Source organism: Berghia stephanieae, chromosome 8 (assembly GCF_034508935.2).
Source record: "Berghia stephanieae isolate SIO BIC M18660-M18661 chromosome 8, UCSD_Bste_1.3, whole genome shotgun sequence".
Lineage (NCBI taxonomy): Eukaryota > Metazoa > Mollusca > Gastropoda > Nudibranchia > Aeolidiidae > Berghia > Berghia stephanieae.
The window spans coordinates 16778970-16806667 of NC_088367.1; the positions used below are offsets into that span (position 1 = coordinate 16778970).

The 27698-nt window shown below is 35.5% G+C and overlaps 1 protein-coding gene across 1 annotated transcript in view; it reads right to left on the reverse strand.

Moving 5' to 3' along the window:
• Positions 1-27698, reverse strand: part of LOC144978272 (uncharacterized) — a 141223-nt gene that overhangs the window by 68977 nt on the left and 44548 nt on the right. The window contains exon 2 of the mRNA XM_078924119.1: positions 888-941. The gene's annotated coding sequence lies outside the window, so the exon portion shown is untranslated. The remainder of the gene's footprint in view (positions 1-887; positions 942-27698) is intronic.

Consider the following 27698-nt stretch of genomic DNA (forward strand, 5'->3'; position numbering starts at 1 on the left):
AGACAAAAAACAAAAATAAAACAAACAAAACAAAACGTCAAACACCGGACAACAAGCATTGGATTTGAAATAGCGCAATCCCCAACCAATGAGCTTAAAGAGCTTTACAAGGAGCCCCCAAAACAACAGCAATACTGAATATATTATAGGACCGAATATGCAACCTTTAAGGCGCTATAATAATAATAATAATAATAATAATAATAATAATAATAATAATAATAATAATAATAATAATAATAATAAAATAATAAATAATAATAATAATAATAATAATAATAATAATAATAATAATAATAATAATAATAATAATAATAATAATAATAATAATAATAATAATAATAATAATAATAATAATAATAATAATAATATAATATTGTTATTCTCCTGACACTGTAGCCGGAGAGATACTCTCTTTACTTATTCCAATAATAATTTTTTTGGACCATTCACACACATAGATTCGAACTTTCGATCTTCAGGCGGCCTTAAACTTAAATCGATTGACATCAATTATTGACTACCACAAAACTGTAGACAATTAGCGTTGGACACACCGCTGCAGAAAACATCAATCAAAGACTTACGAATCGTGGTACACACACACACACACACATACACAAATACACACAAACGATTACACAAACACACAGAGATACACAGACACACACACACAAGCACACACACACAAACACACACACACAAACACATACACAAACACACAGAGACACACTAACAAACATAGACAGACACACACACAAACACACACAAGCATACACACACAAACACACACAGCAACACACATACAAACACATACACAAACACACACACACGAACTCACACACACGAACTCACACACAAACACACACCCACACACAGAAACTGACCAGTGGAGATGAATGCTACTCTCAAGCTGTCAATGGAACTGTTCCAGGAATTTTCTGAAGAAGATAAATGAAACAACGGAAATTCAATTAATTGGGGCGATCTGTCGGATAGTACGAGCTTGAATTGACGTGCACATATTCGCAGGTCTGATAAACGAACGCAATAGGGAACAAAAGTGTGATGTAAAAAACCCCAAAACAAACTGGTTCCGATCCCATTGGAAGTGTAAAATCACTCTTCCGGAGGACTAGATTCTAGCCTTGTGTACTTGATCTTCTGATTTCAAAGTAATGGCATCTTATTTTCTAGTCTACTATATTATATATTATGCTAGTCGTCAATAAAGACCATCTATCCTCGGCCTTTTACGTCCCGTAATCCTAATATATAACCTATTCGTTATTTGTCCTCCGAAGGACTGGTTATATACCTGCTTTCAATGAGTTTGGAACCGGAAGAGTAGAATGTTTTTGATGTCACGACTTCTCTGTAAATATCATGGGCTTGTTTAAACATTGTTGTGATGGACACTATTTTTGCGTTGGTTAGAAGGTATTTCCAATACAACAATGAGCCCATAACAATTTGGTTTGTCAGACCTGCAAATAAGTACACGTTTGGTTTGAATGAAATACTCACCAGTTATCCCGACAACAACAAACATATAGATAGTATGCGCTTGCCATCCGGAAGTAAAATGGACCAACACACAAAACTATGTGTATCCATGGTCGTTTATAGTCGGGTTAATACAGTTCAGTGAGCATTACTCATGAACGCGGATGGCAAAAAACAATAACAAAGGCCGGAGTGACGTCATCTTCGATCTATCTATACATACGTATGTATAGATAATAAGCACTTGGCTAAGAAGCTCACAACATTGCCATCCGGAATTCTAACGGACCAACACAAAACTGTGTGTAACCATGAACATTTATAGTCATGTTAATACAATTTAGTGAGAATCACTCACAAACGCGGATGGCAAAATACAATAACAAAGGCTTAGGTGACGTCATCTTCGTTCTATCTATAGGAGCTCATGATGATGTCTATTCGTCTAGAGAGGGAATGAAGATGGCGTCATTCAGCTCTTTGCTAATGGTTTTAGACCTTCAGCTGAGTGATTAGTTCTCACTCAATTCTCTCATTCAGGCGTTTTGGCTACGTCAGTGGCTAAACTATAATGATAATATCGAGACATGAAATTTAGGAACTCCGTGCTGCGCATACGATGCCAGGCTAGTAATTATTACATTTGAGATTTTATGGTATCCATAACCTTCAAAGTTAATAGACTCTTACTCTTGAAGAGAATACTTTAATGAATCGTAATCTCCCAATTGAAGTTAGAAGCCCCGAAATTCCCATGCGAAATTTAAGTTGAGCGAAAGGATGTTTACCGATTTGACATGGCATGCTCTTCGCGAAGGTCCCAGTTTTGATAGTTTTTGCGTGGCCTTCGTAAGGTTATGGCCTGATACTGACCAAAGAATGACGTCAAAATGCCAGTCTTTTGCCACAAAAGAAAACAAATCGTGAGTTGTAATCAATAGAAACACACATAATTCAATTGTATTCAATAGTTCAACCAATGAAATAACTTGTTTCCATGAGCACTACTAACGACAACTCACTAGGCGGTGCAAAAACCAAATAATGACGTCAAACTGCCAGTCCTGTTGGATTTCAGTATCAGGCTATAACATAACGATGGCTACGGTTTTTGCCAAGATGGCGGCCATTTAACTCACTCAATCCTAGAGATTTTTGCTACTTTTCAAAATTGGAAAAAAAGGTATTAAAAATGAACATGTTAATAAATAGTTTTATTCAACTACCATTAACATGCAAAAACTAAAAACATTAGCTTTCATACTGCGCCTATAATTTGTCTTTGAAAAAAATGTAATAAATAGGCATAGGGTAAAAGAAACCCGGGTAAACTACGGTCGGTGTTAGGGTGGAGTGAGTTAAATCTATCGATATTTAAAGGACGATTTTTCTGGCCAAATTCTGTAAATACGTGTATTTCCATACTATGTCAATTAACTGGTTACAGTAGACGATCTATAGAAGTTAACTCACTCAATCCTAGATATTTTTGCTCCTTTTCAAATATGGAAAAAAAAGTATTAAAAATGAACATGTACATAGATAGTTTTATTCAACTACCATTAACATGCAAAAACTAAAAACATTAGCTTTCATACTATGCCTATAATTTGTCTCAGAAAAATGTAATAAATAGGCACAGGGTAAAAGTAACCCGGGTAAACTCCGGATATAGTCGGTGTTAGGATTGAGTGAGTTAATGAAGCTTCAATTCTTCCAGTGTTTTCCTTGATACGTCCTCTTAACATTTAATGCTAAGAGGTTGAGTTAATGATTTCTAAAGATTATTTTGTTTAAATTTATAATAATATATATCTATTCTGTAATAAATTATAATCATCTCAAATTCATTTCAAGATATAAAAGAAGGAAGTAAGAGAAGTTAAAGAAGACAGATAGTCTTGGAAACCCCCATGGGACATGTAGACACATAGAGTAATCTTGACGGATTGGCCATTACATGGATGGACCCTCGATGCCGGTCAGTTAGGAAGGATAGAAAACAACGCGGGAAGAAACTTGCCTATTTTCGATTTTATAGAAGGAACGAAATTGACGTCACTCAGCTCCGTGTTATTGTTTTTAGACAGCTGATTTGGTAACTATTAGTTCTCACTATATTGAATCAATCAGACTATTAACGTTCAAGGTTAGAGTTTTGTATGTTGGTAAGTTATATCCGGCTGGCGGATGTTGTGAGTATTAAACCTGAACGCATACATCAATAATTTTTGGCCTATCACCTCAATTCTGTATTATGTCCATGGGAATAAGACGTAGAAAAGTGAACGTTTTGGTCTTTTTTTTTTAATTGAAAAAGAATGAGGACGCGAACAGTTAAAATATTATATATTTAGCGATTTAAGTGGTTTTTAAAAATTTTGAAACTCAATTTTCGAGGTAAATTTTACCCTGACCTAATGCTCTTTTGAGACGTTTGTATCCCCATAATATGGCCTTTTTGAAAGTGAGGAGAATCAGGCGGCTACCAACTTTAATCAGTACCGTCCCACCTCATCTGAATCTCGCCTCTCCAATCTGCCCTAAAACCGGAAGTAGATATGTCTTTTAAATGGTCTATGACGTCATTGTAAAGGACAAAGCCATTGTAAGAAAAACTGAAACAGACGCGAATCTACAAGATGTGACAGGCTCAGTAATGGAAGCGCTGGTCAGAAAGAGTGTACATGGGCATGCCTATATATATATATATATATATATATATATATATATATATATATATATATATATATATATATATATATATTGTTCTTGTAATATTATCAAAATATAATATAAACAAATATGAGACAGAGAGATAGAGGTGGATAGATAAATAGATATATAAAGATAATACTAGATGGGGTATACATTATGGCAGACAAATGGATGGTTAACTTCAGTCCGGGCACATGAAAATCGTACACAGAAGCCTCAATGCTGTCTGTATCTTTCAGACACAAATCCAAGCCAACAAACATACAAAAAAGCCCCCCTCTCTCTCTCTCTCTCTCTCTCTCTCTCTCTCTCTCTCTCTCTCTATATATATATATATATATATATATATATATATATATATATATATACTACTATGGTATCAGACAAGACAAGGGTATTGATTTCATCTCTAGATCACCCCCTTTTTGACCAATAACTCATGTACATTGACAAAACAATTTTAATTATTTTTTTGCCAGAAAACACCTACTTCAAATTAAACATCAATCCGTTAAAACGCCCTCTAACCCTTGTAACTTGTCGAGAAATCCCAAATATGAGATTTCGATGCAGTATCAATTTTGAGACATTTTTGACAAGTTCGGGATAATGTCACTCGATCGATAATAGATTTCTGGTCATGATTAAAAAGAATTATTTTTCCATAGTTTGCCACGGTACGCCATGTCTCGAAAGTCACGTACTTTGAGCAGCGAATCACAGTAATTTCTTCTTATCCCGATACAAGGCGAAATACTGTGATACGATTGAAAATAAAAATAAAACAAAACAAAAAATAACATGTTATACACTGATATAAAATAACAACAGCACTCACAAAAATAAATAGAAAATAAATTAATTATTCTGGTTAATTCACTGCAATTGAAACCATTCAAATAATGGTTCGCCTATTGATTATAGGCGTCATGTATCGTTCTACATGTTACGTGTTCCTTCAAATTTCTCCTCCAGCACAACAGGTAATCCACTTGTGTCTTCTCACACTACTTGAATACGTCACCTTGTACTAATCTTTCTTTCTAAAATATGTATTAAGATCCATCCTTGTTGCAAATCTTACAATATCCTCGCATTCTTCATTTCTGCTGCCATACCCGCACCTGCCTTCCCAACCATCTCTCTTCTCCGATATTGTTTTCTTCATCATGCCCATTCAAGTCTGCACCGATGAAAACTCTTTCTGATTTGTCGAACATTTCTATTTGTTTATCAATCTTCTTATAGCATCTCTATGGTGTGTATGCACTCACTACAGTGATTTGCTCCATGTTGACTACAACCTTGATCCACATAAGTCTGTCGGACACTCTTTGGACTTTGACAACATTTTGTCATCATCATCATCATCATCATCATCATCATCATCATCATCATCATCATCATATCATCATCATCATCATCATCATCATCATCATCATCATCATCATCATTGCCTATTTCACCCTGGGTCAGGGTATAGGCCACAGACAAACAGTTTCCATCCTTCTCTATCCTGAGCTTACTTTAAAAAAAATCTCATTCCATGTCTTACCACTTCTCTGTAGATATATCAGCTTCTTTAATTCTTCTCCATGTTCCTCGTGGCCTTCCCCTTGATCTTCTGCCCTGAGGGTTCCAGTCCAATACTTTCTTTGTCATAGTGGAGTCATTCTTTCTAAGCGTGTGTCCAATCCACCTCCATCGTCTTCTTCCTATTTCCTCTCCCACTGGTTTCTGCTATGTTCTTTTCCATACTTCTTCAATTTTTATTCTATCCATCCATTTTATTCCGAGTAGCTTACGCATGCACCTGATTACGAAAGAACTTGCACAAAATGTTGTTTAGATTTTCGTAAACAACATTTTGTGCAAGTTCTTTAGCCAGAATGAGACCCACTCTGTTTCTTGTGGCCTTATTTCCTTTATAAAATATTTCAAATCCTCCACCAATCTCCCTTGCTGATTCACCTTTCCACTCCACTTTGCTTCTTGCACACACAGTGTTAATTTTTTTTCTTTCCATAGCATCAGCGATTTCCATTGATCTGACTGTCATATTTCCAACGTTCAAACTTCCAATCTTGATGTCCACTCTCATCCTTTTCCTCGACCATCTTTTACACCTTTCCTTTTTTTGTGGGTGACCAGCAGTCACTGAATTTCCACTGCCATCCTGCTGACCAAATAATGACAGAGGCGGTCGTTTTATAAGGTGCCTCGGCCGATCCGGTATGATATTTCTGGTTTCATTCATTCATTAGTTGTCGCTTGAGTTTTACTGCCAGGATGCCGTTCCTGAGCAAACAGTCCCCTTTATATCCGGGCTTGTGACCGGCCTCACATAATATCAATAACCGAATACTTTCTCTCTTCCTCTATCTCTCCCTCTTCTATCTCTCTCTCTCTCTCTCTCTCTCTCTCTCTCTCTCTCTCTCTCTCTCTCTTATATATATATATATATATATATATATATATATATATATCTCACACTATATTCCTTTCTCTCTCACTCTCTCATTCTTTCTCTCTCTCTCTTGTCATTCTGTTTATCACTCTCATTCTTGTTACCCTGACTATTTCCCCCCCTCCTCCTCCTCCCCCTCCTCCTCCTCCTCCTCCTCCTCCTCTTCCTTCTTCTTCCTTCTTCTTCTTCTTCTTCTTCTTCTTCTTCTTCTTCTTCTTCTCCTTCACATTCCGTTAATGCAGATCCAATAGCGTTATAGATATTGTTACATTTCATCACCCTATTTTCTGGTCTCTTTGTGCACCCGACAGTGATTGGATAACTTGGTCTGTTAGATCTACAGAATGTACATTGCAATAGACTAACATCTATTCTAAAGGAGAGTAAGCAACTTAAACTAATATCAATTATACCTCTCTATAAGTAGACTGACTTATTATTAAAAAAATGAACAGCAACATTTAAATGGAGTGTCGCTTTTTGAATATTCAAACAAGTGATAAGTGAATCAATAGACAGATAAATGATTAAATAAGTATATAATAGTTTAAAAAAAAAATGAACAAATGAATGAATAGATAAATAATTAAATAAAGAAATAAGGAATCGATTGTTGATATTGAAAAGAATACTCTTTCTTAAGCTGGAGGAAGAAAAAAAACAGAAGAAAACAACAGCCCCGAGCGAGATAACCATGCGACGGCCGCTTGGCGAATCGAGCAAAAGGGGTCTGGGCTGCTAAGTGTCTTGCTTTCGGAAAAATGAGATTCGATTCCGAAAAACGGGGCACGAACATGGGTCCTCCGGATGTGAGAGCGATGCTTCGTTTACTCGACTATCACCTCCACATAAAGGAGATGTTACAACTTTTACAAAGATTCAATACTCAAGACACAAAGTTTATTCGTGAGGAATTTTGCTGACACATAACCCCTTCTCGCTTCCCCCCCCCCCCCAATAAATAAAATAAAGAAAAACAAACAAAAAACAAAACAAAAACGAAAAAAACCCCACAAAAACAACAACAACGACAAAAAAAAACCCCCCTCGCGCCCACCTTAACTCGCCTCTCCACTGAAACCGGAAATATACAAAAAGAAAAAATAATAAAAAAGATCTATTACGTCATTGTACAAAGGACAAAGCCATTGAGAGAAAACCTGAAGCAGACAAGATGTGACAGACTCAATAAATACTAAATTCGCGGCGTTTTAAGGGGGCATTACCGTCGAAATTGAATATTACATAACATCGCGAAGAGTGGCTACACTATTTTAGCACAAGGGGTGCCGTAACGATGTTTAGTGTTAGGTTGAAAAACATTACATAAAGAATAACAGAGAAAATAGAACGATAGATCAACCTCAGTATTTTTGTAACAAACTTTTTTAAAAAAATGTATATAAAACAACCCCCTGAACGAATGAATAAACAAGCGGCTGAAGAAAAACAAATAAAATAAGTATCCAACATTTGGTCTATTGTCTCAAAGGTTTTTAATTTTTTTTTTGTCGGGATGAGCTAGTGCGCTTTGTGGTCTTGCAGTATGACACTCGCTTTCGGATCGGAAGGTCCTGGGTTCGAGCCTCACTCGGCGCATAGTTGAGTCCTTGGAAAAGGTTCTTTACTCACATTCTCTCACCGTACTCAGGTGTACAATGAGTACCTGGTCGTTAACAACGTTGTCTTTGTTGGAAAAAAATGTACTATTGATTATAGGCGTCATGTATCTTTCTACATGTGACGTGTTGCTGTTGGCCATGGACCCTTAAAGCACTTTGAGCACGTTTATAAAAGCTCAAGTTTTTTTTTAGGTGCTAGAAATTGACTTTAAAGCGACAAAGATCAAGCATGGGGTTGCCTTCTATATAATATAATGGAGAACAGACAAATTCCCATATTGAAAACAACTCGAGGTTTCAAAATTTTTGTCATTCTGATTTCAAAAAATCATTCTATTGGGGGGGGGGGGGGGGGGGGTCCAAGTCTCCTGTCATATTACCGTTTTGAGACGTTGGGTCACAAAGTTAACGCTTTGAATTCTCAGGGTTGAGACTTTGTGACATTCCATTCTGACTCTTCTAGCCCAAAAGATTTTTAAAAAGTCGTATTTTTTTTGCCAGACAAAGGGGAGATAATACAGAGTGGTTAACCCTCTCCTTACCACCTGTAGCAAAATCGTCACATTTGTTATGACACAATATGCATTTTTCTTTTTCAGATTTATTTTGTACATCACAAACTTTGAAGAATGATCTTTGTTTACTTAATAAGAACATAAAGTTGTTTTGTAGAGTGTCTTGTTTGAGTTTAAAAAAATCAATTTTTCTTCTTGGAAAGCCTGCAATTTTGGGAAAATACTGAAAAGGATGAGTAAGGAGAGAGTTAAGGCATTGCAGAGTCACCCCGAATGTCCCGGGCAAGAGTCTGCTTCAGGCACTGCACTTTCGATTTTATTTTTCCTGTGAAAGATAATTAATTCCTTGTTTGTTCCCTCGGACAGCTTGGTGATTCCCTTTGACATCAGATGATGGTATGCTTGACGGATTACTTTTATTGGGACGACATGGACGACATCTACAGATGGGAAAAGCTTTTTAAAATTTTGGTCAGACTATGGTAGATTGCGTTTATCTGACTCCTTATTTTGATGCCTCTCATAGCATCAGCCTTTTCGGACACTTTATTTTGTTTAATTGTGACCCATCGTATCAAAACGGTATTGTGTCGGAACGAACCAGATGCTTAAAAGCCGAATTAAATGTTAAACTGGTCAAAAATATAAATTGTTGGCATTAGAACCCTAAAATATGGTATCCATTCTCCTCAATATAACATACAACTTTAACACAAGTCTGATATTTCTGGCTATAAATTCAATTTTCAACATCTTAACCAACCCGACTTAATACCGTTTTGAGGCGAAGGGTCACAATTGTTCTTTTGTTATGTCTCATTTGTGACTAGTCGTCTAAAAACGGTATAATGTCCGGGTAAATCCGATGCCTAAAATTAACTTATACAATTTGAGTGTAAATAAATGTTTTCTAACCTCTATCTTATCTTATCTTCTAAAAAAAAAGCCTAACTAGGATAATATTATATCCCATTTATGCCTTATACATGACAAGATATTGAAACAATATTAATTAATCAAAAACGTTCTTGATTATGACAAACCTTAATCACAATATTTGTATCTTAACGAATTCATTGTTTTCATAGAGTGATTTATATTTATTTATTTATTTTTGCATCAATAACTTAAATTTCGTCATTATGATCTTTTCGAATTAAAAAATAGCAACTTGAATTTTTATGAATCGTAATATCTGCTTAACATGCGCCAAAGCGCTTTGCAAAGCGTCTTTAGCTAACAGCACCACTTAACATGCAGGATAAGACATGACGCTCGATAGGTGATACTACAATTTTTCAGACAGAGACTACGCTGTTAACGGCTGAATGTGAGTAAAGAGCCTTTTCCAAGGACTCAACTATGCGCTGCTTATTTACACAAGATATGTATCCAGTCCACCGGCAGAGTTGTTTTACACTTCCAATGAGATTGGAACCAGTTTTTTGACATCACACTTTTGTTTCCTATTGAGTAGGATGCCAGAAATTATTACACTCCTCTTAGTAAAGATTTGGAAGCGTAGCTAGGTGGGGCCATAGTGAACGCTTGCATAACAGTAGCAAATAGGTACAACTAAATTATGATGGGCACTGTCACGTGTGACAAGAAATAACTTGACGGGGAATAATATGAGTTACATCGCTTGTTTGTTTATCGTATTAAATGAGCTTTTATATAGTGCAATATCCACTAAATGTACTCAAAGCGCTTTACAAGGGGCCCCTGGCCAACAGCAACATTTAACATTTAGGACGGGACATGATGTTTGTTAGGCGATGTTACAATTTTTTCGGACACAGACAACGCTGTTAACGGCCAGAATCTCATTTATGGTATATTCTCGATTCTAAAGGTTCAATCAATGAAAAAAATAATGTCTGATTTTATTCCTAAGAAATATTTATTGTTGATTGTTTTCTTTTTTTTACATGGGAAGTTTAATAACATAATTTTTAAAAACATGTGTTGGTTTTCGGCATTACGTTCCGTCTTGATGCAAAGCATTCTCTAGTCTCCAGTCCGTATCACTTCTCGACATCGGAATGAAAAACCAATATAATTTTTTAAAAAATGAATAATATACTTTACGTTCTTGGAATGACATTTTTTTAAAGTTAAAAAAAGGTCCCAGACAACTTTATTTGCATACAGAGGTTATAACAATTAATATATTTTATGTACTTAGAATGATAATATATTTCATGAAAGGCCCCAAACATCTTCATATATTATACATACATAGGTCATAACAATCTTCGAGTTTTATCCCTGGTATTAACCCTTTAACAGCGGATCTGAATATAGTTCATCCAAATCTCAATTTCTTCCACACTTGATCCACTATTTGTTTTGTGCGGCTTTGCGGTCTAGTGTTATCACATCTGGCCTGTGAACTGTAGGCATGTAGGTATGGTGTTTGAGTCTTACTGCGGGCAGCGCAATACTAAGTCTTTGAAAACGGCACGGTACTCGCATTTTTCTCACCAAACTCAGGACCAGAGAAGACTGGAACTCCACAAACGTCAGCAGCTGTGCAGCGCCGAAAAGTGAGCTATGGCGAAATGACTTGCTCAAGGCTACCCCGCGCAGCGGGTCGAAGCGTAGCCATCGTTATGTTATAGCCTGATACTGAAATCCAAAAGGGCTGGCAGTTTGATGTCATTATTTGGTTTTTGCACCGCCTCGTGAGTTGTCGTTATTTCATTGGTTGAACTATTGAATACAACTCACCATTTGTTTTCTTTTGTGGCAAAAGACTGGCATTTTGACGTCATTTTTTGGTCAATATCAGGCCATAACTTTACGAAGGCCACGAAGTCGGTACCTTTCCGTACCGCTAAGCCACGCTACCTCATCATCTCCATATTTGTTTTATCAAGGAAAATGTCTACAGTTTCTCAAAACGATAAATCAAAATTTTCGTTTCTTGATAATTTTATTTTAAAACAGAACTGCCAATTATTCCGAAAGATTAATAGAATTACGAAATTTTGGCTCAAATTTCAGAACTTTTTGAGCATATCTAAGTCATTAAAACTTATTGAAAACAAATCTTGATGCCAGACTACATCATTTTTAAGATTTTGAAGTGTTATTCAATCCTTGTGAGGGTAGAAATTGTTGATTTTTAAATTGACAACAGAGACTACAAGTTTTATTTCCTTAAAATTACGAATTGAAAAAAATTTCAAGTTCGTTTTAAAGCCAGTTTTCGACAACATAAACCGAATGGAGACGATGGGTCGGTCACAAGTTGAATCCCGCTGTAAAGGTTGAATACCAGGCACAGAGATCTTGAATGACCCACCAGAGAGATATGTATGAACACTTGTCCGTCTTTTGTTGGACACCCCGTAGTTACTCGGGAATCGGGCATTGAAAATATGAAAGATTGTTTCTGTGTTTCTCACAATGGCCACTCCAGCAAAGATAACATCAATGGCCTGTGAAGTAGTAGTTGTCCGCTGGTTTTTATTTCATTATGCAAATATGGATTGGTATATATGATATTCTCTATGGGGCTGATGGCCACGTCGATATACCGCCTGATTAAGTGGTAAATAGAATCGTTGACACTGATGTTTTGACTGTGTGTTACGTTGGATTATTTTACTTTTCGCTCCTTCTCATATTTGTGACAAATCGCCTCGAATCGGAAAATGTCTGGGTGATTTCGATACTAATAATAATGACGATGATGATGATGATGATGATGATGACGATGATGATAATAATGATGATGATGATGATGATGATGATGGCGATGATGATGATAATGATGATGATGATGATGATGATGATCATGATCATGATAATGATGATAATGATGATTTGATGATAATGATGATAATGAGGATAATGAGGATAATTAGGATAATAATAATAATAATAATAATAATAATAATAATAATAATAATAATAATAATAATAATAATAATAATAATAATAATAATAATAATAATAATAATAATAATAATAATAATAATAATAATAATAATAATAATAATAATCAGCCTATCTTGACTAGGGGATTGAACCTCAGAGCTTCTTATTACCCCTGAGGTTACCTGATAGTTGGAATGATTTAATGCAATGTTTCATACACACTTTTATCTTACACCAGTGCCTGCTCCCAATTAGTCACTTTGATGATTTCAATTCAATACGTTCATGAAGGCATTTTGGAGCTGATCCATGGAGCCACTTAAAGTGGGGCTATTTTTAGTCATTACTATAAATTACGGATAGCCTGTGCAGCTCTAACAGATCAATCTAATCAATCAATTTAAAAAATCGCTTACTACAATTTTTCTATTGACCTTTTTATTCTACATTACGTGCCATGTAATTTATACTATGTAATTTTTTTCTCAGTCAATTTACAATAGTATTACACTGTAACTAATTCTTAGCTTTTTACTGATCTTTTTTTTCTTATATGTTGACATCAATATACCTTTTCTAGATATTTATATCTTTACACTTTTATAATCTGTATGTCCCTTAATTTACACTAGATGTGTGATTATTCTTACAGCCTACAATATTATTATACTTCTATATACCTATTACCAAATTTTACTTTACCACATTATATTTACGTATATTGTGTTTATGTATGTATCATTGTCGGCATTTTATACGTCTGTACAAAAATTTCCTTTTGGATGAATAAAGTACATTATTATTATTATTATTATTATTATTATTATTATTATTATTATTATTATTATTATTATTATTATTATTATTATTATTATTATTATTATTATATTATTATTATTATTATTATTACTATTATTATTATTATTATTATTATTATTATTATTATTATTATTATTATTATTATTATTAATATTATTATTATTATTATTATTATTATTATTATTATTATTATTATTATTATTATTATTATTATTATGTCACTTTACGTGAAATGTTATACTGAAGACAATAGATATATAGACGGTCTAGTCAAGATTGATTAACCTTTTTAAATTCTTACATCATTGAGCTTGAGCATTTTGAGGTTTTTAAAAAAAATATAGTGCAATAATAATAATAAATAATAATAATAATAATAATAATAATAATAATAATAATAATAATAATAATATAATATAATAATAATAATAATAATAATAATAATAATAATAATAATAAATAAAATAATAATATATAATATAATAATAATAATAATATAATAATAATAGTAATAATAATAAGCATATTTATATAGCGCCTATAGCAATATCCACTAAATGTGCTCAAAGCGCTTTACAAGGGGCCCAATGCCATGGCCAACAACAACACTTAACATTTAGCAGGGGACATTACGCCTGTTAGGCGATATTACAATTTTTGCGGACAGAGACAACGCTGTTAACGGCCAGGTACTCATTATATACCTATGTACGGTGAGATAATGTGAGTAAAGAGCCTTTTCCAAGGACTCAACTAGACCACATAACCACATTCATGTGATTTAGTACGATTTTTTTTCAGTTTTGATTAGCTTACTTTGCTCTGCAGATGGCGCCAAAATTCGTAGTTCGTAGAAATAGTCAAGTCTGAGTTTCTTCTTCACATACAAAAAAGAAAACCGTCACATTTCTATTTGTTTTTACTGTAAAATCACCTTTTGGAACGGCGTTGGGACAAAATACCGTTTTTTAGGCGACATGTTACAAATATAACCTATCACCTCAAAACGGTATTATGACGGGATGAATGAACCAGGTACTGAAACGTGGCATTATCATCAAAAATATGATCAGAAATATGGAAATTTAGTTTTTGGCACGCCAAGAAAGTATATTATATTCATCAGGGAGCAGGCATTTGTATAAGTAGTATTCGCTTGGTTAAGAAGCTCACAACATTGCCATCCGGAAGTATAACGGACAAACACACAAAACTATGTGTGACCTTGAACGTTTATAGTCTGGTTAATACAGTTTAGTGAGAAGTACTCATAAACCGCGGATGGCAAAAAACAATAACTATGACCCGAGTGACGGCAACTTCATTCTACTTATAAGATGAAGATCTGAAAAAAGTGTGTTTGAGACAGTGCCAGACAAAACAAAGAGAAGAATTCAAGAAAAAAATAACATCCCAAAACATCAGCCTACCGCAACTGGGGATCAAACCTTAGTCGGAAATGGTCGGTAGCACGTCTGACCTGTAATCATGAGGTCCGATGTTCGATCCCCAGTCGAGGCAGACCAATATTTTTTGGGGGATGTTTTTTTTTTCTTGTACTTTTTTTCTCTGTGCTTTGTCTGATGACATTGTTTTATACTAACTTTCTCATATATAAATGAAGCGCCAGAACTTAACCTGAGCTGCTTATTAAAAAAAATAATACAAAATCAATTTTTAGCACCTAAATCACCCGGGCACTACGTACAGGTCTGACAATTCTTCAGAGTCCCTAGAGCCGGAGTTTATCCCGGTTTCTATGGATAGAATGAAGTTGACTTCACTCGGGACTTTTGTATATTTTTTTTGCCATCCGCGTTTATGAGTAATTCTCACTAAACGGTATTAACCAGACTATAAACGTTTAAGGTTACCCATAGTTTTGTGTGTTGGTCCGTTATACTTCCGGGTGGTAATGTTGTGAGCTTCTTAGCCACGCGCATACTATCTATAGCGTGAAACGAACAACAGAATATAACCTTAATTAATGAGTTGACCTATTAAACGTAGTATCTTGAAACTAGATATACAATAAACTATTTTAACTAGATGAAAAAAGGGCTGGCTATGAGTTCTGAGAAATTATTCAAATGATTCCGTACTAATCTGAATAAAAACAACGCAGATAATTCTTCACCCTTTCGTTTTATAATATTAACATTGTCGCAAAGAAAAAGAGAAATTGCACCAGCTTATGTGTTATATATGTAACGTAAACACCAACAACAGAGAATGCCAGGATGGGCCCAGGATGCACTGACCATGACCTAAGATTCTGCTCCACAGATGCTGTGGAGTGGGTTCGGTGTTGGAGCGACAAGCTATGACGATGATATCTAACGTAAAGTAAAGTAGGCTCATGGGGCTGGAGTTTATTTCGGCGCTAAACGGACGATAGCAATTGTTTGCTATCTTTTGGATAGGAAGCCAGTCAATCCCAAAGGACTTTCCGTCTGATCAAACGGTCCTAGCTACCCAATCACTCCTGGATAAACATGGAGGGGCAAGGGGGGGGGGGGGGGGGGTTCAGGAAAAAGATCTCGACTTCACCCGGGATCGATACAAGTCCCTTTGCATGTAAAGCGAGTGCTCTACCAACTAAGCCATCGGGACCCCCCCCCCCCCCCCCCCCCCCTTATATGTGACGTAGATTCTGTAAATCCCATTGTGCCCCACCGCGTTAGTTTGTATCATAACGGGGTGAAAGAAGTAGGACCAAAATTGCGAACTTACAGTAAAACAGAATAATCATAAATTTAACCAGTTAACGTCCACACTCTTTAAAAACCGCGTATTTGAAAAAAATTAGTCCTTCAAATATCTATCCATTTAAATTACACTCATCTTGGCAACTCCCCCCCCCCCCCAAACCGGGGACTTTGTAAAGTTTGGTATTAACATTAAAATAAAACAAACTGTATACATTCATTGATGCATTCTAACCTAGATGAACGTCGTTTCCAACGTAGATATGCATGCTCACCCTCACATCAAGACAGAAATCTACTATTGAAGAAAAAAATATATACAAATGAAATAGATGTAACATTCAATGCAACAAACAGATTTGATGTAGATCTAGACCTCACTGACTTACTCACTCACTATCCATCGCCGTCCTCACTGACTGACGTTGGCTGCCCGCACTCTGCGATGACAAATGTCTGCCCATCCCCTTCGTCTGTTGACGGTATCGTATAACTCTCTGTCCATTCTAGGATGGTTTTGTTTTTTTATATAACTAGGCCCAGGTCTTCCCTTCTTCGTTTGACCTCCATTTCCCCCTTTACCACATCTTTCATTAGGGTGATGGGTTTCGGCATATAGATAGTATGCACTTGGCTAAGAAGTTCACAACATTGCCATCCCGAAGTAAAACTGGCCAACACACAAACTGTGTGTAAACTTGAAGGTTTATAGTCTGGTTAATACAGTTTAGTGAGAAGTACTCATAAACGCGGATGGCAAAAACAATCACAAAGACATGAGTGACGTCATCTTCGAACTATCTATATGACCAAAAAAAAACTGAGTTTTCTCCTTTTGATTACATTTAATAGCACTGGCATGACTTCCAGCTCTTCCAGTATGCTTTTATTTGTTCTTCTTTCCTTCCAGCTTATCCTCATCATTGCTCAATGGATATAAATAAACAAATTGCAATGGCGAAGACAAGAATGACCTCTCTAAATAATATCTGGAAAGACAAATCCATAGGGCAAGATTTGAAAATAAAATAAGTAAAAGTGTTGGTGTGGACAGTGATGGCCTACGGCGCAGAAGGATGGACCCTCAAGAACAAAGACATGTAGCGTATAAACTCTGCTGATATGTGATTTTACAGAAGGATCTGGACCTAATTTCAATAATTTTAACTTTGAATTCAAGGTACTCTGAAAAATACCTTTAGGGGTGGTGGGTCACAAATCCAAATACTTTGAGAAGTGCTTATTTCTCTGGCTGGCAAAGATGAGCAATAAACAATACTTCGACATCTACCGCATTATTTGATAAATATATAGTCTTCTATATAATCCTCATCCCCATCCCTAAAAAAACACACCCAACAATATGATAATGCACATTGAAGAAGTCCATTAGCGATGAGATCGGTCTCTATACTACGCTACAGGCACATCGGTGAGATGTGAATATATATTATGTAAAACACATTTGGTTACAATATTGAATACATCGGATTTTTACGGCTCTCTTGAGGAGTGTAGGGGGCCATCACCAACACAACGCCTTTTTTTGTTTGTTCATTTCCACCATAAAACGTTTAATTCATTTTGTGATAAGACAATTCCCCCCCCCCCCTCAAATTTGCACCAAAAAAAAAGAAGTATTAATTCTGAAGCTTTTTTCAAGTCTCAGGTTTAGTTTTTTTTTGTGTGTGATAAGATTGCTGCTATATTAAATCTGTCGACATATGCAGAGAAGATTTTCAGGCCATGCTATGGAAGTCGTGTTATATCGAATGGCGGAATTGTATGGTAATGAATGACGGGCGGAGAAAGGAAAGTGACCTACGGACGTGTGGATGGCAAAGATGTCTGAGAGTGTTATCATCATCATCATCATCATCATCATCATCATCATCATCATCATCATCATCATCATCATTATCATTATCATTATCAAAGTGACCTACGATTGTGTGGGTGTCAAAGATGTGTGAGAGTGTTATCATCATCATCATCATCATCATCATCATCATCATCATCATCATCATCATAATCATCATCATCATCATCATCATCATCATCATCATAATCATCATCATCATCACAATCATCATTATCATTATTATTATTATTATTATTATTATTATTATTATTATTATTATTATTATTATTATTATTATTATTATTATATTGTTATCATTATTATTATTTTTATTATTATTATTATTATTATTATTATTATTATTATTATTATTATTATTATTATTATTATTATTGCTATTATTATATTGTTATTATTATTATTATTATCTATTGTGCAAGAAATGTGGAGCAGTAGCAGGAAGTGGAAGAGGAGAAGGAAGGGAGGATAAAATCGACAAGACATGGGAATAAGGAAATAAGGAGACATAGCCATGAGTCAGGAATAGACTGATAAAGAAGGAGATAAATGGATGCAATAGATAAACTTGTATTTAATTGATTGAGATATAATGAGACACAAGGGGACACACACATAAATAAACACAAACACATACACACATACACACATACACACACAGACTCGTACACACATACACACACACATACACAAATAGATAATGTGATAGATACACATATAGACAAATAGATCGATAAATAGAAAGATAGAAAGAGTGTATTTGATAGGATTTTGATTGGTAGAATAATAACGTGAGAGACGGAGAGATGGAAAAAGAATTATAACAGAAATTAACGAGAGAATGAGAGAGAGAGAGAGAGAGAGAGAGAGAGAGAGAGAGAGAGAGAGAGAGAGAGAGAGAGAGAGAGAGAGAGAGAGAGAGAGAGAGAACAGTGAAATATGTCGTGCTGAATTTTAAACATAATACATGTCTTACAGATGTAATCTTCTGTAGTGTTTATAGAGAATTTCTATTTCTTCAGATTCCATTTTTACAAAACCATTTCTGTGTCTTTTCTTGTTTAAAAAAAAACAAACTTCCAACGGTTGATTAGCTCATGTAAATAAGACGCAAGGTACTGTCATAAGATCTCTGTCTTATTAACAAAGGTATTAGGCTAGTGGCGTAAGGATTTATTTCAGCGGAGTCATTTGGAACAAAATAGTGCCCTGACGTGGATATAAAAAAAATACATTAGAAAATCCCTGGCTCGGAGCTGGACAGATTACCGTTTATTTCCTTAGCATAATATCCCGGCTGATTAGCCATTTTGTAAACAGTATTGTGAAGTTGTAAAACATCATGCTCATCTTCCTAATTAGGTCTGCTAATAAATAAACATCAACTTTTAAGACTTGATCATTCATAAAGCGTAACATCCACTAAACGTGCTCAAAGAGCTGTAGAAGGGGTCCCTAGCCGACAGCAAAACTTGAAGGCTGAGAAATTACGCCTTTTAGGCGATATTACAATTATTTTCAGACAGAAACAACGCTCTTAACGGTCGGGTACCCAGTTTACACCTGAGTACGGTGAGAGGAGGTGAGTAAAAAGGTTTTCCAAGGAATCAATTATGCGCCATCAGAGCGGGGCTCGAACCCTAGACCTTCCGGTCCGAAGGCGAGTGTCATACCACAAGATCTGAAAAACCGCACAAATATGAGTTTTTATATGGCGCAAGGACCATTAAACAAGATATGAAGTGAGTAGTAGGAAAGTGCCAGAAGACAACAGAGAATAAACACTTCGCGGCCGCGAAGGGGGCTCGAATCCGCGACCTTACTGGTACGACAACTCCGCCTAGCCGGCGATATCGTGATTCTACCGTATGAGTTATTTAAAGCTGTTTAGAGGGATTATAAAGGGGTCCCATGTCAACAGTAACGTGTCGTCGGATGAGACAAAAGGCATGTAAAGTATTCTTCAATGTATTTTTATCAACTGTCTTCATCAGTGACAGCTCTCATTTCACGCCAGAGTATTTTGGTGAAATAATGTAAGGATTATTCTTTTCATCAGAATCAACTTTGTTCCACCCAAAGTAGTGATAGAGACAGGGGCCTAAAGATCGGACCACCAAGCCACAATCTTATGAGAGACAGTAGAGGGAAACAAATTATATTAATGTTATATTTATGTAGACTACTCTCACGGCTTAACAACGTTACACAATAGGGAATGTATCCCCCAGCAAATCACATGAAACCCAATTTCCAGTGAAATTGACTCCTGTTACATGTCATCTCAAAATATTATTCTAACCATAATATTATACATCGCCTATAGATAGAATGCGCTTGGCCAAGGAGTTCACAACATTGCCATCCGGAAGTATAACGGACCAACACACAAACTCTGTGTAACCATGAACTTTTATAGTCTGGTTAATACAGTTTAGTGAGAACATTTCACAAACGCGTATGGCAAAAACAATAACAAAGGCCTGAGTGACGTCATCTTCATACTATCTATAGCGAAGTATACTTCTTAGTACTGGAGTCGAATGGAGTTATCTGTCAGTTGCAGTAGCTAGTACTTTCAAGGTCAAAACTCTTAAGTCGGTCACTCACTCATTCTACAACACAATTGGTCGAATTGTGAATTCATATGAGTGATGAACCCTCCAGTTACCGATCACTTGGAATCATTCAGTCTAACTGATCACACGCATTTTTGGTCTCTCTCTCTCGTATTGGTGACGGGAATTATAATACTACCCAGCTATTGTAGGAATCTTTACTTCTTTTTGTATTATTTTTATTAAGTTCATGATGTGTTTATTTCTTGAGTGTATTTCAGTGGATTGTTGTGTACTCACTCATTCCCATGACCGGATGGAACTTGCGGGATGCAGCCTTCACAACATCGCGCAACGCCACATCTCGGTCACTGGCTTTCTCTGTCATTTCATACAGTGTCATTACTGTCCATTCTTTGATGTTAGTGCTTTGCAGTAAATGCCACCAAAATGGTCATTGGCCACGCTCAGTATCTCTTGACTTTATTACCACAATATCCATTAAATGTGCTCAAAGCGCTTTACAAGGGGTCCCTGGTCAACAGCAACATTTAACATGTAGGACGGGACATGATGCCTGTTAGGCGATATTACAATTTTTCGGACAAAGACAACGCTGTTACGGCCAGGTTCTCATTTTACACCTGAGTACGGTGAGAGAATGTGGGTAAAGAGCCTTTTCCAAGGACTCAACTATTATCCGAACGCGAGGCTCGAACCCAGGACTTTCCGATCCGAAAGCGTATGTCATACCACTAGATCACATAGCCGCACATACATTTAGACTAGAAAATAAGATTCCATCACTTTGAAACAAGAACAGAATTTACACAAGGTATGTATCCAATTCCTTCTTATGATTGGATTTACACTTCCAATAGGCTTCAACAGTCGTAACGTCACTTCCCTCGTAATGACGCATGGTAACTTAGTAACTGGCTCTAAACTATCGGAACAATGGCGGACGCCCTTATGAAATATTACTCCGACGAGCATAAAAGCGTATCCAGAGGAAAAAAAAAAACCCCATTATAAATCTGATCATGTTTTGACTTTTACACATTCTGATCACAAGACATATGAAAAGTTCTAGCCAGCATGAAGAATAAAAAGTACCGATTTGCTTTTTTTAGAACGACGATGGCTGCCGTTGCTGGGCGACGTGACATCAGACTATTGAATCCAATGAGATTGGGGCCAGTTTCTGACATCACAGTTTTGTTCCCTGTTGTACTCACTGTAATGGACACAACAAAAGGACTAAAACAGTGATAAAGGCATTCCTCTAATAACTATGACGACTAACCTGATTCTGACAAAGTAGGCTGGAATATGATATTTCTATATATAGATCAATGCTAAAAATCAACAGCCTGAATAATATTGGATATATTATCGTGAACAACCGTTCTATTTTTAGAATTTTCGGGTTCCTTCTGAGAAAATGAAATGAATCTAATTTGAAGGGGACTAATCTTATAAAACCATAAGAAACGTCCCGATCAATGGGGAGCTCTTAACATTCGTATCAGCAAATGTTGTAACTGCTATAACTAGCTGATAGGGCTTCCACCAATCACAATGAACATAGGGTGGGGGTGGCAAGAATTTGGGGATTACCCCCCTGGTCAGTTTTTTATAAAGATGTAAATTTGATATATGACCCAACGCCTCGGCACCGTATCATTTAGTGACGAGAAAGGGACTGAGTAGGACAGGGCAAGAAGACAACAGAGAATAAAAATGGGGGATGGGGGCTTGAACCCGCTACCTACTGATACAACAACTCCGCCTGGTCGGGGAGATCGTGACTCTACCGTATGCACTAAACTAACCACGACCCCCCCCCCCAAAAAAAAAAAAAAAAAGAAAAAAAAGGTGCTTCAAATTTTAGTTTACAGAACCACTTCTCTCCGACTTCTTGATGTCACGGGTTCAACACACACAAAAGTAGAAACCGGAAAATATCCGACACTAAAAGAGCATGAGAAAAAGCTTTATCATAGTGTCGAAACAGTTTGGCAAAACATCAATTTTGCCCACACTTTTTGACCCTTTGGAGAAGATTTTCCCGACATTCAGTTTTATGACAGATCCTCAAAATTTAATCATTTTTCATATTTTTTTATTCAACCCAGAATTATGAAAACAAATTACTTCCAGGGTTTTCCAAAATAGATAAATGTTAATGTCTTTTTGTCTCGAATTTTACCTCCCCCCCAAAAAAAAACAAACAAACAAAAAACAAAACAAAACCGTTCAGACATTCATAAGTTCATGAAAATCCACATTCACCACTCTCGCGTATGGATATGCACATTTTTGACATTACCGTGCATCTTTAATTATGTAATTTGATTTATACATGCAGACATCGAGCCTCTAAAAAAACCCATGAAGGATAAAATGATTAAAGAATTTATAATATCCTCTCTCCCTCGCCTTTTCTCTGTCGTTACACCCATCGAGTCTTCCACCATCCACCGTAACAATAACAGCAGCGACGACAACAACAATAACGATACAAAACGACAAGAAGAACGATATTAATAAAACATTATCCCTTAATTCCCCCTACCCCCCCCCCCCCCAAAAAAAAAACCCATCAAAAAAAAATAAAAAAAAAAACAAAAAAAAAAAAAACAAAAAACAAAACAAAACAAAAAAAAAAAAAACAACACATAATCCAAATACTCCCTCCCCCCCAATAAAACCCGAACAGAAACAAAACGAAACAACAACAACAACAAAAAAAAAACAAAAAAAAAAAAAAAAAACCCAAAAAAAAAAACAAAAAAACAAAAACAAATCAAGATCAAGGAAAGGGACAACATCAAAAAATGCCCCCCCCCCCCCGCCTCTCCCCCCAAAAAAATAAAATAAAAAACGAAACAACAAAAAAGAGCTAACACCCCGAAAACAAATGAATGAAGAAATTGTAAAATACAATTTTCATAAATAATGTAATCGCTGTAGTCTATGTCTACATCAGGCATCCATCGTCTGTATCCTCACCCATCACGTAATGGCAAAAAAATCTATACTGGCGTACTCTCTAGGAACACACGTATTTAACATTTTGGCCAGAAAACCCGTCCTTCAAATATCGATCGAAATAAACTGACCCTCGTCCTGACAAAAACTCTCAAATCTGTGACTTCGTTGAAGTCCTAGGTTGAAGAGCTTTTGCCAAGACGACGGTGATTTTCATCGATGGATATTAATTTATTGAAGGATCAGTTTTCCGGCCAAAATTTTAAATACGCATTTTTTTCTTCAGGGTAAAACAACAGTATGATACTCACGTACACTGACAAAAACACTATTTTTTCATTTGGCCAGAAAAGTTTTACTTTAAATAATAAATTATTCCCAACGTGTCAAAACGCCTCAAAGCTTAGATTTCAAATAAGTTCTAGGCGATGTATGAATAAATAATAATAATTAAAAAAAAAACTAAAAAAAATAAATAAATTACTTATTCATCTCAAAGGGGAAATTTGTCTTTAGGGTCTATTCCAAGGGAATAACCCAGGCATCAGCCGCAGTACAGCGCAGTGAACCTTTCAGATACGGAGCAAAGACCGTACCGCTAAGCAACGCTGCCCCTATATACGTCGGTTCTAGGGAAATTTTCAGATTTAACTCTGTTTGATAAGTTGGGTGTTGTTGTAATCGATATATCTAGATAGATATATTTCGGGTAAAAATTTGATTTTCTCGTCAAAATGTAAAATTGTGTTTAGTCAAGAGTCCAGCTGTAATACAATTCATAGGAAATACGTAGACCGTCCATTCGTGGAGTTGTCAAGGGAGTTGTAGATTAGTGTTTTTGGTGTGTCGTGTTTGTCTTAAGTTGTTGTGCTATTAAATCTTATGTAAATCTTATGACTCTAGGGTTAATAAAGGGGATTGTTTGAAAATCAAATTGTGCCGGGAAGAGAGAGAGAGAGAGAGAGAGAGAGAGAGAGAGAGAGAGAGAGAGAGAGGAGAGAGAGAGAGAGAGAGAGAGGGTAGAGAACAAGAGAGAAAGAAAGAGAGAAAGAGAGAGAGAGAAAGAGTGAGAGAGTAAGAGAGAGAGAGAGAGAGAGAGAGAGAGATGGGTAAATAAATTTGTAGATAGATTGAGACATAAATACAAAGATAGGTAGATAGGTAGATAGATATGTACGTAGGTAGATAAACAGAAAGATATCTAGACAGATAGTTGGATAATGAAGGCAAAAAGAAAAAAAAAACCGATTGAGATACATGGATAGGTAGATAGATAGATAGATTGACAGACAGATAGATAGATATATAGATTGATAGATAGATAGATAGATAGATAGATAGATAGATAGATAGATAGATAGATAGATATAGATAGAAAGACAAAGAACGAGAGGGATAGAAAGAGAATGAGATAAACGAAAGAGAGAAAGAGAGAGAGAGAGAGAGAGAGAGAGAGAGAGAGAGAGAGAGAGAGAGAGAGAGAGAGAGAGAGAGAGAGAGAGATCGAAATTGTTAAGAGATGATTGCAAAACTAGTTCAAATTTAGATAAATGAGGGGTATTTGTTTATTCATCGCCTCTCGCTCTTACTCAATGATTATGTAATAATTGCGCATTGACCTCTTAACACAGAATATCTCCAAGTCTAATGGCGGAATACAAAACTAGAGGCTTATATTTATAATTAGGTTTTAACTATTTACATGTCTAATAATCTAAATGATTATGATCTCATTGTTGCAATAATTATATATTGGGACAGTTCTGAAACAGACGCAGAACAAGCCTATTAATCTCCATCACCGCAATGATATTAGAATAATTATAAGCATTTAAATTGCGTTCGGTTATCTGACTTGCAAATGGATATCTGCGTAGTTTTTTGCTTTTAAAAAATCTATCTTGTGATGAAGAATTTAATAGGATTCTTACACACTTCCTTTTTGGAATTCCGGACGTGTTCTCAACCGCTGCACAAGCTTTTGAGTGTGCGTTGGGAACAAAGTTCGAATTCTAAAACACAAGACTGTAAGAAATATTACTTTATTTTACCCCTCAATCGATTCTAAGTTAGTTTTCTCTGAATAAAAGACATTTACAAAAATACTTAAATGATACCTCTTGTTTAAAATGAAATACACGTGAAATTTAACGGTTGATTATCTGACCTCACAAATTATTATTGTAAACTTGATATCATTACGCGTTACTATTTTAGGGTGAGGCGTAGAATGTTATAGGATTCTTGTATTCTTGCGTTCTGACTCGCCGTCTCAAAACAAGACCTTTTACTTGTCAAGTAAAGGAGAGTCCATAAAAAAAGTCGAGAAATTTCAATATTTAGTCACTATCATTACCCATGACGCACGTGACTTAGAGGATATAAAACAAAGAATAACAATATCAAAAAAATGTGTTTCATAAAATGCGTTCAGTTGTAAAGAACAACAACCTAAAGTTGAAGACCAGAATGTAAGTATTGGAAACATAATATGATGTGAGTAGCCTACCCTTTTATACGGTTGCGAAACGTGGACGCTTTTGAGTTATCGTGGACAGACACGAACGAGGAAGCGTTGGCGAAGGTGAGAAAAGGAAGAATAATGATAGATACCATCATAAAGAGGCAGTTACGGTTTCTGGGACATGTCTTGAGAAGAGACGGAATAGAAAAGTTGGTAACATCTGGGATGATCGAAGTAAAGAGAGCTAGAGGAAGAAAGAGAATGACATATTTAAATAACATAAGAATGACCTAAACTGATTTTAAAAGCAACGCAAATTTCAAGCGCAACGCAGAGGATAGTGATTCGTGGAGACAGCTGACCGGCAACGTGCTCAAGAGTTCAAGCCATGATGGATGATGATGATGATGATGATGATGGAATGATCTAGCTTTCATCAGTTTCTTTGGTCAATATGTGAAGATAAATCCAAAAAACTGAAGATCTGGCACAAAAGAACGGCAAGAATATATTCTCAAAGAGACTAAAAAGTATTGACAAACTTGATACTTTGTCTACTTATTGCGGCTATGTGGTCTTGTAGTATGACACTCGCTTTCGGATCGGAAGGTCCTGGGTTCGAACCTCGCTCGGCGCATAGTTGAGTTCTTGGAAAAGACTCTTTACTCACATTCTCTCACCGTACTCAAGTGTAAAATGAGTACCTGGCCGTAAACAGCGTTTTTTTTTGTCGGAAAAAAATTGTAATGTCGCCTAACAGGCATCATGTCTCGTTCTACATGTTACATGTTGCTGTTGGTCTGGGACCCCTTGTAAAGCGCTAGGGCACGTTTAGTGGACATTGCGCTATATAAAAGATCAATTTTAAGATCCATTTTAGAACGACAACACGCAGATCGGCGTAAATTCAAATTTAAAAAAAATTACTTGAAGCGTTAAAAACTGTTGCGCTCCAAAGTGAAGACACGCCGTCCCTTAAACAAGGCCCCAAGTGACTAAAACTCATCTGAAATCGAAACAACTGAATCCAAAGTCAAATGTCAAAATGATATACAAAAATAATTTCCTTTTTAGGATGCATTAAAGTATTATTATTATTATTATTATTATTATTATTATTATTATTATTTATTATTATTATTATTATTATTATTATTATTATTATTATTATTATTATTATTATTATTATTATTATTATTATTATTATTATTATTATTATTATTTATTATTATTATTATTATTATTATTATTATTATTATATATTATTATTATTATTATTATTATTATTATTATTATTATTATTATTATTATTATTATTATTATTATTATCATTATTATTATTATTATTATTATTATTATTATTATTATTATTATTATTATTATTATTATTATTATTATTATTGTTAAACATAAAAATATCGGTCACATGGAATGTGTTCTTTCGAAACACAAGTAAATACGAATAGTCTGGGATGTGAAATGTCACGCTGCTTTGTTTAAAAATGTAATAAATCATTGTGGCTTTATTTGTTTTCCATCCACTGTAAATTGGAATTGGAA